General features: G+C 47.5%; 1 long non-coding RNA gene across 1 annotated transcript; it reads right to left on the reverse strand.

Annotated features, from left to right (window-relative positions):
• Positions 1 to 157: 157 nt before the first annotated feature.
• Positions 158 to 1,174, reverse strand: LOC101702318 (uncharacterized). The gene is made up of 2 exons (XR_205496.3): positions 1,050 to 1,174; positions 158 to 367 (listed from the first exon to the last, which is right to left on the reverse strand). It is a non-coding gene; the product is annotated as an uncharacterized LOC101702318 (long non-coding RNA).
• Between the last annotated feature and the right edge of the window lie 5,033 nt (positions 1,175 to 6,207).

Below are 6,207 nucleotides of genomic sequence, written 5' to 3' on the forward strand. Positions count from 1 at the left end.
ATGCTACACAGTCTTGAGAAAGAAGGAGCACAGACCCATCACCGAGCAGGGTCGAGGAAGCCCCCACCGCGGAGATGGGGGCCTCAATTCACCCCACCTGCAGGGTAGGTTGAGGGTTCCCTGACTCCTATGACAGAAAAAGAATTTTCAAGCTGCATCAACAAAAGGAATAAAAAGATTTATTCGGCAAAATTAAAGAAGTATGAGGTCGGGGGTTTAGGTGGTCTTAGGGTGTCTGCGAGACATCTAGGGTGTGCATTCCTGGCACCTGTCCTGGTGGGCGAATATAGAGTGCTAACCGTCTGCAGGTGTCTCAAGTCCAGAGCTCAATTTGTCGCTTCCTGGTGCTGTTTCCTCAGATCCAGGTCTGTGGGAGAAGAAGCACAGGTTGGATTTACAGATGAAAAGCACCTGCTCGTCTTACAGGCTTAGGGATTTTACCCACTTTGGAATGAGTTTCTTGGAAGGGATAAAGGCATTGAATCTTGGGTAACTGTGTATTGAAGCTGCAGTTTTTCTTAAAAGCACAACTTTTAAATTATGATTTTCCTTGTCTCCTTTTTATCTTTTTCTCCTCTACCCTACATCACAAGATATATCATTAACTGAGAAAACCAAGAGATGAAACACGGTGTTACCTAAATGACTTTTTTTTTTTTTTGGTACCGGGGATCGACTTGGGACCTTGAGTTTTGAGGCAGGTGGCAGAACCACTGAGCTAAATCCCCGGTCCTAAATGACTTTTTAAAAAGATATAGATTCATGTAAATTTGATTCTGCATAGAAAGCATATGGGAAGAACCAAACCTACCAGTGGTTACACTGAGAAACTGTCTTGTGTTTATGCATGTGTGTGGGGGAGTGGAAAATAATTTTAGTTTTCAATAAAAGTGTATTAGATTAATTGATAAATTATTTTAAATTGGCCAGGAACACCTGACCCAGGTGGTGCACACCCCTCTTGCCCTCTACCCTGTGGTGTCCCTTGATTGCCGTCTTCTCTGCCGTTCACTTCTTTCCCCTGCAAGTCCCCCCTCCTTCCCACTTACTCTGCATGTGGGCTCCATGTGGACTCAGATTAAAAGATGAGGAGCTGAGCAAAGATGTCTGGGCTTTGTGGCTCTTGCTAAAGTCAGCAGCAAATCACAGGAGCCTGCCTGCAATCTGGCCCTGGCTGAAGGGCTCACGTGACATGCAGGGAGGGGGTGTCTTGTGTGCAGGTTTCACGGGTGACTGATTAACCCAACCTGATCCCAAAGGCCAAATCAGGTCTTCTGGCAGAGAAATTGTGCTCACATGATTTTTTGGTACCAGGGATCTAACTTGGGACCTTGTGCTGGCGAGGCAGGTGGCAGATGTGGTCACATGATTACAAACCAAAATTGGTAGTGGGACCATTAGTTTAAAGGAAAGAGATTTTGTCCCATTTTCTGAAAACTTAATTCCAGAACTATGTCCCTGGCTGAGATCTCAATGCATTGGGCCAGTGTAGAGACTCCAGACAGCCCAGAAGGAAGCTTGTGGGGGGATGGGAATACAGGTACCTGCGACTCTGAGCACAGAGAACCAATGTCCCCAGATCTGTCCCCAGATCTTCTTTTGTGTCCTGGTGTGTGGAAACTCCCAAGCCCCCAAGCCTCACGATCATGGCAGTTCATCCATTCTGCACTCTGTGAAATGTGCAGCCCAGATCTGAGCCCTGCCTTCCATTGTCCCCAACACCAAGTGCAGCCTCCTTGACAAGGACACACAAGGAGTTCATGACTGGTGGGCTGCCCTGAGCTGCTCACCCCTGCCTTATCCTGCAGGCTGGTGCCCTGCACTCTCCTTTCCTGTAGGTCTCTTTCATCGAGGATGAAACCTTTCCCACCACTCCCATTAAGTTTCCTTTGGTCTCACCCTTGGCAGAAGTGGGTCACATGCTCCTCCCTGGTGAGGCCCCTGGAGACTACTGTAGACAATCAGAATTCAGCAGTTCCAGCAATTTCCCTGGAATTGCAGGGAGTGGCACAGATGCCTAACTGTGAAGTCTCTACCATTGGGAAGAATGCCAGTGATTTTCAGTGCCTGCCTGCACCCACACAGGCACTGGTAGGCTCGGGGAGGCTGCAGGCCAGGCAGTGCACACAGAGCCAGAAGGGCAGCTGCAGAGAGGACATGGGGATGCTGCATCCATGGGGATGCTGTGGACTTTCAGTTCCTTTGAAGATTGATAAGCATCTGAGAAGCTGGACCAGAGGCCACTTGGCTGCCCTGACCCCTGCCTGTTAGCAACTGCATGGAAATCACCTCAGCAAGCACAAGGGCTCTGGGTGACTCCCATTCCAACGAAACCCACTCTTCTCTTATATATGTGAATAACAATGAGGTAAGGTAGCACAGGCCCCTAACTCTGACACTCTGGGAAGCTGAGATAGGAGGATTGCAAGTTTGAGCCCAACCTGGGCAACCTAGCAGGACCCTGTCTCAAAATAAAAAGTTAATGAAAGGGCTGGGGGTATATCTCAGGACAAAGAAACTTGAAAGGATTCCTGAGTTCAAGCCCAGGAAGCTGCCTTGCTGGAAGTGGGTTACAGAAAAAAAAAAAAAAGACAACAACAATAACAGCCAACATTCCTACAGTACTGACTACCAGCCAGGCAATAATCTAACCACTTAACAAGTACAGACACATTTTATCATCCTCCTAACCCTGAGAGGGAGGGAGCAGATCTCCCCCACGTTACAGATGAAGAAACTGTGGCACACAAGGCTGTGATTTGGCCAAGAGCACTCGACTATCAGTGCTGGGGTCCAGATGTGATCCCGGGCTGCCTGGAGTCAGTGCTGTCCCTCTGCTCTGAGTGCTGGGTGGCCAGTGGTGACACTGCTGAAAGGCTTTTTCTACTTCCTTTGCTCTTTCCCAGTGGCAGCTGTTCTTACCATGGAGACACCTGATTCAGCAGAAAAGCAGAGAAGATGTTGTGAGTTTCAAGATCCAAAACTTGGGTTTGCAGGAGCCTGGTATCATAGGCCTATGATCCCAGCATTCTGGAAGGCTGAGGCAGGAAGATCACAAGTGGAAGCCCAGCCTGGGCAGCTTAGCAACCTAGCAAGACCCTGTTGTCTCAAAATAAAAAATTGAAAAGGCCTGGGGAATGCAGCAAGGCCCTGGGTTCGATCCTATATTGGGGAACAAAAAGAAAGCCTGGGGGCCCAGGGATTTAGCCCAGTGATTCCGCCACTTGCCTTGCAAGCACAAGGACCTGAGTTCGATCCCCGGAACCAAAAAAATAAAAAATAAATAAATAAATAAAAAAGAAAGCCTGAGTGTGAAAGAGAAAGCACTGGGAGGGCTCTAGGCATGGAGCTGGTGCCATTGCCAAAAGGGCTGGGGACAGAGCAAGACCCAGAGCCACACCCTGCAGCTGGGAGACAGGCAGGTGCTCTGGGTGGAGGCTTCAGGCAGACACAGAGGATGATGCTGGAGGTAGGGCCATTACCATAGGAACCAAGCCTGTGGTGCTGCCTACAACAAGGAGTGAAGTCGAGAACCAAAGGAGCAGGTTATGAGAGGTTTATTGGAAATAATAAAAGAGAAACCTCAAGCAGGGGTTTATTACAAGTAAAATTCCGATCAAGGGTCTCTGTTCTGATCTTATACGCATAAGCAGAGTGCAGAAAGGGGCTGGAATTCAAAAAACTCAAAAAGAAAACTGTTCATTTGGTGGATCCGTTCTCTCCAGGCCCAGAGGTAGGAAGGCACCACTGAAGTCTAACAGCATATTCTGGATAAAGACGTTGTCCTGGAGGGAAGAGTCTGTATCTGTTCTCATCCCAACCTTTTACCCTTTGTTTCTGTGTTTACCTTTCCATCTCTAAGTTTGGCTTAGCTGCTTGGGCTATTTTACTTTTTTACATTTCTAAGCTTAACTGGCTCCTTGCTTAACTCTTCCATTCAACCTCATCTTAGGCTTCTCTGGCTGCCTACTTATAATAACTAAACTAAGCCAGGGCAGGATGAGGGGTCTAAACAAACAGCAGCCCCCTGCAGGCTTCATGAGTGAGTGTGGTTTGGGGACAAGATCAGGAGACAGGCTGCCCCCTCACCCTGCAGGTAGGACCCCACTGTGTACAGCGCCCTCGCCCCTCCCTAGCCTCTTCCTCCGTCCCCAGCTCCCCTGTATTTGTGCTCACTCATCCCACAAAAGGGTGCAAGTTTCCTGGCAAATGAAAGCTTCAGTGACAAGTCAGTTACATGTGATTTAGGTTACCATAGGTTACATGTGATTTAGATAGGGAAATAAACTGAGGCCCAAATTATCATAATATTATCAGACTCGAGTAAGATAAAGAGAGAGAGAGAGCTAGGACTGCGGTGTCTCAGTTCACAAAGTTAATTTGGCCCTCACTTCTGGAAAAGATGGCCACGGTCAGGGTTGTGATTGTCACCCAATGCAGAGTTCACAAACAAAAAGAAAATTTTGCCAAATGCTTCTGTTTGCAAAGCAAATTCTTTGCTAACGGAAGCATTTGTGAAGTGAGGTACCACTGTATTAGAGAAGCAATCCCAAGAGGACCCTGAAAGAAGTCTCTATAGGAGAGGCTCAATAAGCAGCCCCAAGCTCCAGAAGGTTGTGGCAGAGAGCTGAGAAAGGGCTTCACACCATCCTGTGGGCTTTTAGAACCCACAGCCCACATGCTAAGCAAGTATTCTATCCCCGAGTGCACCCCGACCCTGCCCCTGTATCTCTGCCCATGCTTTGGCACAGGGACACAGACACAGACACACACACAGACACACAGACACACAGACACACACACACACACAGGAGTACATGCAACATATTAAGCCTGTATAGGCCTTGTGGATTGTGCCAGTGAAGTCCACGGCTGTGACACTGCACCACAGCCATGTAAGATGCTACCACTTGGGGAGGCTGGGTGAAGGCCACTTAGGATCTCTGCATAAGTATTTTTTTCAATTTTCTGTGAATCTATAATTATTTTGAAATAAAGGTTTTATATCCATGTAATACAGTTGTTCCGCCTTACTTGTGGTTTTGCTTTCTGTGATTTCACTTACCTGTGTCAATCATGTTAAAACATGTTAAATAGAAAATTTCAAAAGTAAAGAAATTGTAAGTTCTAAATTGAGTGCCATTCTGGGGAGCCTGACAAAATCTCCAGCCAGCACACCCAGAGTGTGAGCTTTCTCTTCACCCAGTGAATCGACGCCACACATGCTCCCCAGCCCCACTGCCCCGTGGGATGAGCCAGGATCACCGGACCCCCAGAAGTGATGGTCCTCTTTCTGACATATTCTGGAGGCTCACTGGAAGCCTGACACAATGTCACTTCATGTCATCTCATCACATAGGCACCTGGGCTGGGAATGTAGCTCAGTGGCTCCATGCCTGCCTGGCAAGTGCAAGGTCCTAAGTTCGGTCCCTGGTACAACCCCCCCCCAAAAAAAACCAGTATCATGTAGGCACTGTATCATGTCCATGACCACAGGAAGAAGAAGGCTAAGGACAACACAGTAAATAAAACATTTTGGGAGGATAAACAAATTCATATTATTTTTATTACACTATATTGAAATAACGGTTATATTAGAGAGTTATTGTTGCTAAGTTCTCACTCTGCCCAATCTATAAACTAAGCTTTGAAAAAAATTGCCTAACCTGAGCTCACATGCCTGTCATCCCAGCACTTAAGAGGCTGAGGCAGGACGATTGCTGCAAGTTTGAGGCTAGCCTGGGCTATATAGTGAGTTCAAGGTCAGTCTAAACTGCACAGCAAGTCCCTGTCTCATAAGTTGAAAAGAAGAAGAAAGAAAAAAAATAGTCACCTGTAACCCAGTGACTGTAGCTCTCACCGACTCTGGAACTCTCGTCTTGTGACCCAGCAAGGTCACCAATCTTCCAGACTTGCTCCCCAGTGGTGGGTAAGGGGATGCCAGACCTCTCAGAAAACCAGATTCTGGATAAGCGCTCTTTCAGCTATATGGGTGGGATATTTTTTCTACTCCATGATGTTTTTCTTAATTCCCACATCATAAAAATATCAACTTCTGGGAAGATGGTGGAGTGGTGAGCAGCAGAGAAAGAACCTCTCTGGGATTTGGTGTCCAGACATTGGAATACAACTTTGTGAGGAGAAGAAGGAGGGAGGTGGGTCCCTGGGACCCAGGAAGGATCAGAAGTGAGAACTGAAGTCCAGGGG

This window comes from Heterocephalus glaber, unplaced genomic scaffold, assembly GCF_053883595.1.
Source record: "Heterocephalus glaber isolate CG9 unplaced genomic scaffold, H.glaber_assembly_v1.0 deba00001452, whole genome shotgun sequence".
Classification (NCBI taxonomy): Eukaryota; Metazoa; Chordata; class Mammalia; order Rodentia; family Bathyergidae; genus Heterocephalus; species Heterocephalus glaber.